This window comes from Miscanthus floridulus, chromosome 9, assembly GCF_019320115.1.
Source record: "Miscanthus floridulus cultivar M001 chromosome 9, ASM1932011v1, whole genome shotgun sequence".
In the NCBI taxonomy this organism is placed as follows: Eukaryota; Viridiplantae; Streptophyta; class Magnoliopsida; order Poales; family Poaceae; genus Miscanthus; species Miscanthus floridulus.
Window position 1 is genome coordinate 59,728,941 of NC_089588.1, and position 11,952 is coordinate 59,740,892.

Consider the following 11,952-nt stretch of genomic DNA (forward strand, 5'->3'; position numbering starts at 1 on the left):
CCATCTCTTGTGCCGCTACTCATAGCACGCTGGTGAGATTCGCGGCCCAAGGCGCTCAGTCGGCAGCTTCATCGCCCTCCTCCAATGACTCTTCTAATTCGTACACCAGAGACGATGCACGGCATTATCTCCATGAGCGGGACAAAGCCTTAGGTTGCTGTTGAGAGGCGTCCCAAGAATCCGAGCATCTGAAGGCTGCTCTAACTGCCTCCCAAGCTGCCCTTGCCATCGTGGAAGGGGAGACCAATGTTGCTCGGGCACGATTGGTAGAATCCAACACTAGAGTTACAGGAAAGATTTTTAGGAGAAGCCATGTTCCTATCACTCTGCTCCGTCGTGTTTTTTCTTGATGATCCCTTCCTTGTTGTAGCTCTGACGGAGGAGTTGGAGGCCCTTCAACTGGCAGTGAATAATGCTACCAGAGCTCTGAATGCCCGAGGCGACCTGGTGGTGAGTCATCATCATGATATCCTCGTACGCGCCAAGGAGATCGCCCTCCACAGTGTCGGCCATGGGGCCACAGTGGCCCTGATGACCGCCCAGGTGAACTCTAGGCATGAACTTCGGTGGCTTTAGTCTAGGCTTCGCCAGCGGAGATGATCATCATGAACTGGTGGAGGCCTTCACTAGGCATGCAGATGCTGCCTTAGATGCTTCTTCGGCCGAAGGGATTGTGAACAAAGTTTTCTTTGGCCTATAGTTTGTATTTAGGGACTTATTATGAATAAAAATAGTTGGTTCCACCTACGTTGAATTCTTTGTCTGAACCTATGAATGCCACTGATGCCCTTTTCTATATGATTTGTATTTTTTCTTTTATATTTGCACAATAGGTATGCATACCGCACTGGCTTTCGCCTCCTTAGGATGAGTTGGGATCTTTTATTTTTGTTCTAAAGGCGATACTTTGCTGGTATCGGTTGTCAAACTTGGCGATGGTACGCACTTAAGCACTTACCCTTAATCATTAGGACTTAAAAATCTCATAATAAAAATTGTTTCAAAATAGCCGATGATGATTCAAGTACTAAATCTTTATGAAAACTTAATAATCATCAGCTGTCAAGCTCTGTCGAAGTGTTGTGCAATCCAAATCTGACTCTTTAAAATAGAATGGCTACATTCTAACTCATAAGAGCAATGTTTAGCCAATCCATAATAACCAACTAAATAAGTCATTAAAATAAACGCTCAGAGCCTATTGCTTGGATCGGCTGTTGACGTTCATCGTTGATTTTGATGACGCCTCCTTCCTAGAGTCTACCAGAGAAGCATTCACAGTCTTCAAATTCCCAGTACGTTGGATCGGCTGTTGCTACGCTTACAGATGTATCAGCTTGAACCACTTCGACGGTGCCTCCTTGCCATTGAATGAGGCATTGGTGCATTGTTGAAGGGATGCAACAATTGGTGTGGATCTAGTTATGACCCAAGAGCAGACTATATGTTCCTTTACCATTGATGACAAAGAAAGTAGTAAGCAGGGTTTTACTTCTGATCGTCAATTCAATGTTAACTGCCCCCCAGGTCTTAGACGCGTTGCCACCAAAGTCTTTCAACAACATGTCCATTTCAAGAAGATCTTCTAGGCCCTTCCCAAGCTTATAGAAAGTAGTATAGCACATCAGATTGATAGTAGCACCTCCATCGACTAACATCTTAGTCATCGGCTTTCCATCGACAAATCTGTTCATGTATAAAGCTTTCAAGTGCCGGATGCTGAGATGGCTTGTCAAATATATCTTGTTGGGACTAGAGGGCTAACTGAGCTATTGCTTCTCCCAATACTTCATCATGCTCCTCCCCATCAGATTCTTCTTGTTCGTATTTGGAGGGAGCCTTGAACTCCGTAGGTAGGATGAAGACCATATCAATATTAGCCGATGGTTACCCTTGTCGGTTGTTTGCTTGACGCGCCATGTCCGAGGTCTGTTATATTTCTAAGTTTCTAATTCTCTATTTCTTAGGCATTGAACCCTTCTCTTCTAGCTCCTTGTTAGACCTCCTAGGACACCATTGGCCCTCCTGCCAAACATACTCTTTCTCTTCATCACGATCGACCTAATTTTGATCATGGACACGGTTGCCTAACCAATCATGAACTCCTTTATTTTTTATGCACCAATCCATGTTGTTAGATTGATAATTCAAATGTTCATGGATGGACCGACGGTTGGCTTGAGATTGCTTGAATTTTGCATACAGATTACTGCACTCTAGGTAGTTACGTCTTGTAGGTAATTTCAATCCTTCATTCTAATAATGTCTAAAGAAAGGATAACTCCAATGTAGCTTGGCTTGTTCTCTTTTGTACCTTTCCTCTTCACACTGATGCTCATATCCTTCTTCTTTAAGCCGGTGCTGATAGTCCTTTTCCTTCTGGCGTTGCCACTTGCTCAACAAGATCCTAGAAGTGACCCAAGGATGTAAAGCACCAGCTCTGGATGTCTCGCCTCGTTCGTATCGGCTCTTTTGCTGATCATCCTTCTTGAACTCTTTTGCTGATATCTGAACTTTGGGGTCAACTGACCCATTCTCCTTGGCCTTAGCTAATGTTAAGACCTTTGTCTTTCCCTTAGCCAACTAAAACTCCACCATATGCACCCCTGTGAAGGGATGTCCATCTATGCCCATTATTAGTTTCTTGGTTGACTCAAACTTGACCTTTCCTTATCTATGGCCTTCTGAATATGCACTCAGAAGATTCTACAATCACTAGTATTATGAGTGGTGGCATTGTCGAATTTGCAGTATTTCTTCGCCTTTAGCTCCTCAGCCAAAGATATCACATGATTTGTAGGTAGTCTCAACTGCTTCTTCTCCAGTAGAAAGTCAAAGATCCTATTAGCTTTCTTGACATCGAAGTCATAAACATCTTTCTTTTCCTTCACCCAAGGACATGACACTGGGGCCTTGCATCATGTCCATTCAGTAGTTGCAACTTCTTCATCTTCATTAGAGTCTACATCATAGGGTCCAGACATAGCAGCGGTCCCCTTCAAATACTTCTCTTTGCATAGGGTCCGGTGCTATCTTTCAAAAGTAGACACTCTCTGAACTAAATGGGCCAAGCTTCCAAAGTCCTGGCATTCAAACTTCTCTCTGATCAATGTAGACCTCCCTTGAAGGGCCAATCCAGCCAATTGCCCATCAGATAGGTTTAATGAGTAGCAATAGCTCCTTACTTCTCTGAATCTCTGAATGAACTCAGAGCTTGACTCATTGTTTCTCTGCCTCATGCTTGTCAGATCTGTAAGCTTCTTCTGTCCTATCCCACTATAGAAGTATGCATGTAACTTGTTTTCTAGATCAGCCCACCTAGTGATGGAGTTTGGCTCGAGCAAAGAAAAACAACTGAAGGCCAGTCCAGAGAGGGACAAAGGGAAGAACCAAACTTTGTGTGCCTCCTCAACAGATGCACCTCCAAACTGAATGAGGTAGCGGCTGATATGTTCCATGGTTGTCATCTCATCTACCCTAGTAAATTTGGAGAAGTCTAGGACCCTGTAGCATGGAGGTAGCTGCACAATATCATATCAAATAGGGTATGGGCGCTAGTAGGAGCCAATTTGCCCTTTGGGATTCAGACCAAACTGGCTCTACATCATAGCAACTATCCTAGTTGGCAAATTCATTAGCATCCAAGCCAATGGCTTCCTATCTCGGCTACCCTTGGGCCTAGGCTTGGGATCCTTGTGCTTGAGCTTGTTGGCCCGTGAGCCTAAGACTGTTGTTCTTGAACTTGTAACTATTGTCCCTAGGCTTAAAGGCTGCTGAACGATGTAGTTATAAGGGTTCTGATACCTAGGGTGTAGCATCATCTCATATGTGCTGACATCAAAAACTAGGATGATAACCTTCTAGGATAGTCGATCTGGGCCTTGTGAGTGGTATACCCTTGTTACCGACTATTGAAGAAGTTTTAGGACCGACATCCTTGGTGATCCATTGTACTAAGCAAAGCAATTGTATGGGCCGACTAAGGTGTCTGATAGGAAAGTAGTGAACTTTCCCTGAGACGACCTGTTGCACAACCTGTTAGGTTGATCAGGTGAGGTTGGCTGTTGGATTAAATAAGCTTGATCTCGTCCAGTTGGAAGCTGATTTGTCTATGTGATAGGGGCACTTGGAGATTGTTGAGCCGGTGGTTGCCCCCCTATCACTTGTCCTTGACCTTGCCCCTTGCTGTTGGCAGGGTTGGTACTTGCCCCCCTATGGTTAGCTAAACTTGAGGGTCTGGGGCTAGTCCTCCTGAAGGCTACAGCACTAGTGGCTGCTGATACTGCCCACCATTTGGCTGTTGACTAGAACTAGTCACATTGCTTTCCATAGTCAAAGTGTTGAAGCCACTGAAGTATGCCATTCCTGTCTAATCAATTGGTGCCCCAAAGAAGACTGATTTCATAACATTGCCAACCGTATTGGCAATCGTCTGATTATGATTTGTAATGACTTCATTGAGAGTCTTGTGGATCATCTGGGCAGCAAGTCTAGCTTGAGCTTATTCATCTAGATTGCTCTATCCATGTAGGAGAACTCTTGGCTATGGGGTGTTCTGAACAACAAATTTGTGTGTCTTGCTGTAAGACAGCAGACACTTCTCTTTGAATTCTTCTGCTGCCGGCTCAATGAGCACCTTCTGGTCATCAGGCTAGTCCTTAAGGTTGACCTTGAGGATGGCGTTGTTATTTTCCATGTTGATGACTGTGGTTAACTTCTGATCAAATGATTATGGTTCCACCGAGCATGCCAAACCTGTGTCGACGTCAAAAATCTAACATCGGGAACACAGTGAGCAACGTCGGTGAGAGGCCCACGCAAAACAGATCCCAAGCTTCTCTCTAGGCTTTGGAAGGGCACCATTAGACCGAACAGTCGTGACCTCGAGGGCGTGCTAGTCAATTTGACCTACATTTAACAAGGGAGCAAGATTGGTCAGTAATTTAAGGTGGAACATGCCGGTCGTTTGTCTAGACAGTTCCAAATGTGCGGCCAAGTGACCAGTAAGATAAGGCAATCGACTAGAGAGTTGATATCCAGCATATTCATGATGTATGATAAGTAAAACAAACATATCAGCAATTATTAGTTACTCAATTACATAGATCTAACCTGCCAATTATCATGAAAGCATGCGAAAGACGTTAAAAGATGGATGTAAAAGCATATGATTTGATTAAGAAACATACTAGCTTTTAACCAAGACAAAAACAAGTAAAGCACATGTAAACAACCAATATATATTCTCAAAAGATAGGCTATCGGCTAAATAGCCGATTCCAGTGAAAGAAGGGTCATAGCATGCAACCACTCATCCATTAAACATGTATAAACCCGTATGCCTATCAAATCCAATCTACTATCTTTATCAGTGAGGGTCAGACCTAATCGATGCAGCCGTAATAAGGATAACAAATTAAACCTTCAAAGCATATAGATCTATAAACACTTAACAAGATTGTGGGAACACGCTATGATTAGGAGAGCTCAGGCGATCGGCTAAATAGCTGATGCAGACATACCATGCAGCCAAAGACTATGCTTGGCCATAAGCAAGGCTTACTACCTAATGATTTCCAATATATGATGCTAGCAGTGGGGGCCAAACCTAACTGATGCAGCCATAAGAGCACTTCAAGACTGGATCTCATCAACTAGCAAGCCTTACCTAGGGCTAAACATGCCTTTAAACACACACTATCTTCGATCAAGATCAGAACAGGATGGCTAGACCAGCAAGATCCATCATCAAAGCAAGATGTAAACAATGTAAAGCGACTAGATAACGATTGAAAAAAGGATACAAAGCCGGTCTATCTCAATCATAATTGAGCAGGGGATTCATATCAAAACTCATACGAGATCAAACTTAACCGAGGGTAGCTATGCGGATTTTGATAAGAATCGAGGATAACTATCAACAATTGCATGAGATCAGACTTAACCGAGGGTAGCCTTACAATCAACTAACGATAACTAACTTATACAAAGCTTGCAAGAGGTCAAACCTAACCGATGTAGCCTTACAAACAAATTATAAGTCATGACGGATGCTCGTAGACAAACCGGAGGACGGACCTAACCGATGCAGCCCTACTCGTCGAAGAACTCATCGAAATCTACTCTACTCCTACTCCTAAGGGCTGGCGTGAGCCAAAAAGTAAAGGTACTAGTTTGTGTTGATCGTTGGAGATGTTCATTACAATGGTCAGGGTTCAATATTTATACCCAAGGCCTGACTACGAGTCCTGGTCGAATAAGACTGGTTACAAACTTGGTAAGGAAAAACAAAACTTTCTAAATTATGGTAACTTGGACCTCAATCTTTCCCTTCTATGAAGTCCTATGCGTCTTCCTGCTTCTTTATTCTATCGTCCCTGCTAGTGGGGCTCATTCCTTTGAGGTGATGACATCACCTTATCCCGTTGATTCTGATGGCAATTTGATTAGCCAACTACGATGAATATTTCGGCTTCCCTTGATAAATCCTGACCTTAGAGTCCACTCATCTCAAACCAAATTTGACTGTGAATAGAGCCAGATCTAGACACCTTCTGTGAGTATTATGAGCTTCAGCGCTAGCCTAAGAAGGTTGATGATGATGAGCTTATAGCTCAGTATGGGAGCAGTGCATTTATGGCGAAGTGGTAGCATGGGGATTCTAGGCTAGAAATCTCATATTGCTAGAAGAACAAGTGGGACAAGGATTGGATGCGCTATTGGTTTTACGTGTAGACCTTTGGCGTTACTTCTACTCATGAGGATGGGAAGAAGGTTACTAGGTATCCTCTTGCCTCTATTATGACAGAGATGAAGCCTCTAACGAAGGTGGCACCTAGCAATGATGTTACCCCTCACAGAGAGGCTTGTGACAAGGCCTTCTCTTTGGCTTGCCGGTATTCCAGGGGCCGTGATCTTATGGAGGAGATGGCGGCTGCTAGGTTTTGGCCTCTTGGTAAGTCTAGGCCTTCATTCAAAGTTGAGATGGTGAATCTCCCTATTTATGGTGAAGCTAGTGGGGTTCCTTCTCCCCGCTTTGGGATAGAACTGTTGGAAGATGAAAGTCTCAAAGATTTTGTTGCTGCTATGAAACAAGAGGCACGGGGGATTGTTGGGGATATTTCTGATAAGAAATTTCTCGCTGGGAGGGCGTTGCGGGCACGATGCCTTGGCTTAACCGAGTGTTTGAGGGATTGGGAATACACCATGAGGAGCACAAGGTTCCTGCAAAGGTGTTGAAGTCCCTCAAGGACAAGGACTAGAAGGCTGCTATGAAGAACAACACTCTAGTAGCCGAGTCCAAGAAGAGGAGGGGTACTGGCGCGGCAAAGGCCTTAAGCAAGAAATGGAAGATTGGAGCCACCTTCGCTTTTGCTTCTACTAGCTCCGCTAAAGAAGTCGCGAAGAGTATTCACGAGGGTTCTGCTTCTATGGTGGCCGACATGGGGGCGAACACTCTACGACCTCTGCTGACCTCGAGGGAGATTATTTTATTAGGGCTGCACTCTAGGGGATGTGCGGTGGCTCTGCTACTGATCCCTCCATTGTGGTGCCTATGCTCGGCGTCTTGGGTGATGAATCATCTGGCTCTGAGGGCGAAGACGTTGGTGGTGGTGGTGTTTCCCCACCTAAAGGTGTGGAGGTTGGGAGTGTAGACCGCCGTCGTGTTGTGGGTGCCTTGGAGGTGTCTGAGGATGAGGCGGGGGAGTGCTCTCTACATACTCGCTTCTAGAGTGTGACATTCCAGGCCATAGCGCACCGCACCGAAGACACTAGTACTACGGAGGCTGTTCCTAGTCCTCTATTACTTGGTGAGTTGTTCTTTAATCTCTTGTTGTGTCTGGCATTTTTCCTTTGTGTTTTCTAAAGTTTACTTACTTTGGCTGCTTCAGCTGATTTGACAAAGTCTATTGGGAACCGTACAGAGCATGCCGACCAAGATCTTGCTCGGGTTGGTTTGGGAGCTCCCCGAGTCCGCCACTTGTTACGGTGACTCCTGGTCCTTCTGGGTCAAGCTAGGCTGGTGGTGAAGGTTACAATGGCTTCTAGTTTTTGTTTGTGCTATCTCATTTTTGTGCGAGTTTTGCTGATGTTTGGTTGCTGTTCCAGGGACCTTCGACAGCACAATAAGTGAGTGGGTGGAGTGCCTTGAAGCTATTTATAATGTTATAGGAGGTTGTTTTTTCTGTCCAATATTTTTTTCTTATTTTTGGTCTTACCTTTCTTATGTTTTGTTTGCTGTTAGGCTTGCCTTCTACCACCATTTGAAGCATGTGGACTACTTCAAGCTGCTGCGGTACAATTTGGAGCAGCAATGCGTGGTGTGTATTAGCTTTGTGCTTTTTTATCTCTCTCTTGTTTTTCCAAGGTTTATGTAGTAGCTACTGACCTTTGCTTCTATAGAGTCACCATCTCAGGGGAGGCTCTTGCAGGAATGCGATACTCATGAGGTGGTCGACCAGAACTTGGCCATTGAAGCCCTAAAGAAAGAGCTGGACACCCTTAAGGCCGAAAAGATCCAGCTTGCGAAGGAGACTGCGGGCCTTCGTGCGGCCCATGCTGATCTTGAAGACTTGCAGGGAAAGGTGGAATCCCTGGGTAAGGATCTTGAGGGCGCAAAGGCTGCTGAGCAACTAGCTACCGAGCGTGCCCTGAAGGCCATTGAGACTGCTGAGAACCTCCGCAAGGAGGTAAATACAGAAAGGGAGTCGAGCGCGGCTTTGAAGGTGCAGGTAGATATGCTGACCAAACGGTTAGAGGATGCCAAGGCTGTTGGGATGGCCACAACTAAAGTTTATATTGGTGCGCTTGGCCAGTTTGGGGGTGTTACCTCTTTGCTCCCCCCCCCCCCCCCCCCGAGCCCTCGGCGTTCAACATCCTTTTTGGTTCAAGTTCAATTTTGTGAAACTTCCTAATTTCGTTGGCGGGGCTGTTGATTTTGGAGCTCTCTCTACCGCCACGAATCTATCAAAGATGTTGGCCCAATCTGGTTGTATGCACACCAAAGGCATTAAAAAGAAGGATATTGAGAGTCTGGCCGCTCTTGGGGACACTTCCCAAGCCCTTGTAAGAATTGTTTGCACTGAAATAAGCCCATTGACGTCAAGGATTCAGTGGTGAACCCCTTGAAGTTAGCTAGGGCTGGACAAAATACTCGTGGTTCGCCAACTCGCTCGACTCGTGGTCAGCTCGACTCGTTTTAACTTTTTCTCGAGCTGAGCAGGAAGTCTAGCTCGCTATTTTAACGAGCCAGCTCAATGAGCCCGCTCGCGAGCTGCTCACGAGCTGAAACGAGCTGAGGCCTATCAGTCCACGACCATGAATCCAAAAGATGCTGATGCTGACCTAGAAATGTCAACCTAGTTTATTGGTATGTAATCCTTATTTTCAGCTGCTCCATATGGTTTTTTATTTTATAATTGTCGTGGTACTTAAATGTTGATTTATGGATTATTTTTCAGGGAGAAGATGATGATGCTGATATTGAATTTGTGGACTTTCCTAAGTCTATGGTGGCAGGCAACTAGTAAGTATGCTAGAACTGCATGGATCTTGGATGGACCAACATGTTGCATGGTTGATACTTTTGATGAACCTGATGTGTATTAATCATGTATAGTTGCATAATAGTGGATGTGGTCTTCTGAAATTAATGTAGCATAAACATTATAAACATATGTATCCTATTTTTTGTAGTAGCTCGCGAGCTAAACGAGTCAGCTCGAGCTTGCTAACGTGCCGAGCTGAGCTGCGCCTCTAGATCGTAATATTAACGAGCTGAGCCAAGCTGGCTCGTTAGCCTAATGAGCCAGCTTGAGCTGGACCGAGCCAAGCCGAGCTGGCTTGATATCTAGCCCTAAAGTTAGCGATGATCTTGTCACGGAGGTTCTCCCATGAATATACTGAACTTGGCCTCAACATTGAGTACCATGCCAATGCATCACCTTCAGCTGCAATAACAAATGACTTGGCCAAGACAGTGTCATTCCCGCCTGCAGAGGCTACAGCCGCCTCGAAACTCATGATGAACTGGAGCGGATCGGATCTCCCATTGAATTTGAGTAGGGTAATGGTTTTATAGGAAGAGGGCCAGGGTGAGTTTTGGATTCCTTCGGTCAATGGGGATTTGGAGTCTAAGTTCTATGGACCGGTGGTAAGGTATAAGGGGTGCCGAAGGTTGGTTGTGCAGCCATTCCTGGCGAAGGGTTAGGTTGGCTTTGATTTGTTGAATGGGGCTAGTTGGCTGTGTTGGAAGGAGGCTCGGTGGGTTGCATGCTTTGTATTTCAGCTTGCAGAACAGCCAGCTGTTGCCGGATCTCCGCTACCTATAGTGATGCTTGGACTACCCTCTGGTTTGCTGCGAAGGTTGCCGCCAACCTATCTCTCTCCTGTCGTGTACTGTACAACTGAGCTTAGAGTTGTTGGAGCACTTGCTCTGGGGTTGGTTCTTGTGGCGGCTCCTCCTCGGTCGCCATAGGCTGATCCTCCGCAATGTTTTATTCGATGTCTGGCTCTTCGGTAGTAGTAGCATAGGTGTTGTGGGTGCTACGCCTAGGCCTCCCCCTTCTGGTGGGCTCCAAAGGTGCTCTTGCGGAGGATGCTCTCTTTCTTGCCATTGTGGGTTTTGCTTGGCCAACACGCGGTGGCGCTAATGTTGGAAAACCGGGTTCTAGCAAGTATGTAATAGTGGGATCTTCGCCTAGGCGGATGCCCTAAACGAAGGCCGAAGGAGAGACTGGTGGGCCCTGACACAATTAGGGTTTCATAAATGAGTTCACCAACCTCCCTTTACATAGGGTTCAAGTTATCCTTTTATAGGGCACTGTTTTATTACCTTCCTACTTATATCTTTGCCCCTTGATAGCTGGAGCATATTCTAGGAATATCCTCCTGCTTAGGGTAGCCTAGGTATTCTCTTCTTTAACCGCCTTTGCTTCTTGGGCTAGGCCCGCGTGCTTGTGGGTGGCCCATGGCCCAGTATCGTATCTCTACGAGAACTTTCTTCCTTGCCTGCGGAGGCCCTCGATGGCTCCTTGTGATCTTCGCCTGAGCCTCCATCTCACCGCTCTATCCATTGCCTTTGCCAACACCGCCGGAGCCTTCGACGGGCAGGGCCACAGGAGCGAAGGCCTTTGGTCAGCTGCCCTGCACATCACTCCTTAGACGCCCCTGCATTCTGGCCTTCGCCACTCCGTTGGCCGGTTCCAAAGGCTCCTTCTGACCCACTGCACACCAGTACACATGCAGACGGTTGGCGTTATGTACACACCTTCGCTACTCATATATCTGTGTCCCAACATATTTCTGCCTTAAAAATTACCCCGATGTCATTATTTGGTCATGACTTTATTTGCTTCGGACTGTGATTGTCAGCCTGTTCGGGAGGCCGTATCGTATCGTGGATTATTTACTGCTGGCTGGTTTGGTGTGAGAGAAAAACACTGTTCCCGACTGGAAATTTACGATCGTTTACGAGCAAGCGAACAGGCTTTATATTTGCGCCCGTAGAACCAATAGCAATAATGCCAATGCTCAGTGTTTTCCTCCTTTTTTCAGAAGATTTTTAACAGTCCGTTCTCCTATGATCGTAAGGACGGTGGATCGTACCGTGCCCGCGTCAAGCCTATACGCAGCACAACACACTACACGTCGGCGCGTTTCTTTCTCAGGGCCAGGCGGTAGACTGGAACGATCTCGTGACGGTGGCCGGCTACGGCGAGGACAAGCCCAACAGAGGCGGCCGGCACCCCGTGCTCACGCTGGTTTTTCAGCACACAATGCAAAAACAAACCATTGCAATAGCAGTCGGACAGATTGCTTCATTCCCCAATATCTCTCTGGCAACAACGCAGCCGGGCTTGCAGTACAAGCGAGAGCCCCATCGGAGGGGCGTTACGGCGAGGGCCAGGCCTTTGCCCTATCTAGCTCTACACACTACTCTGCGCACGTCTC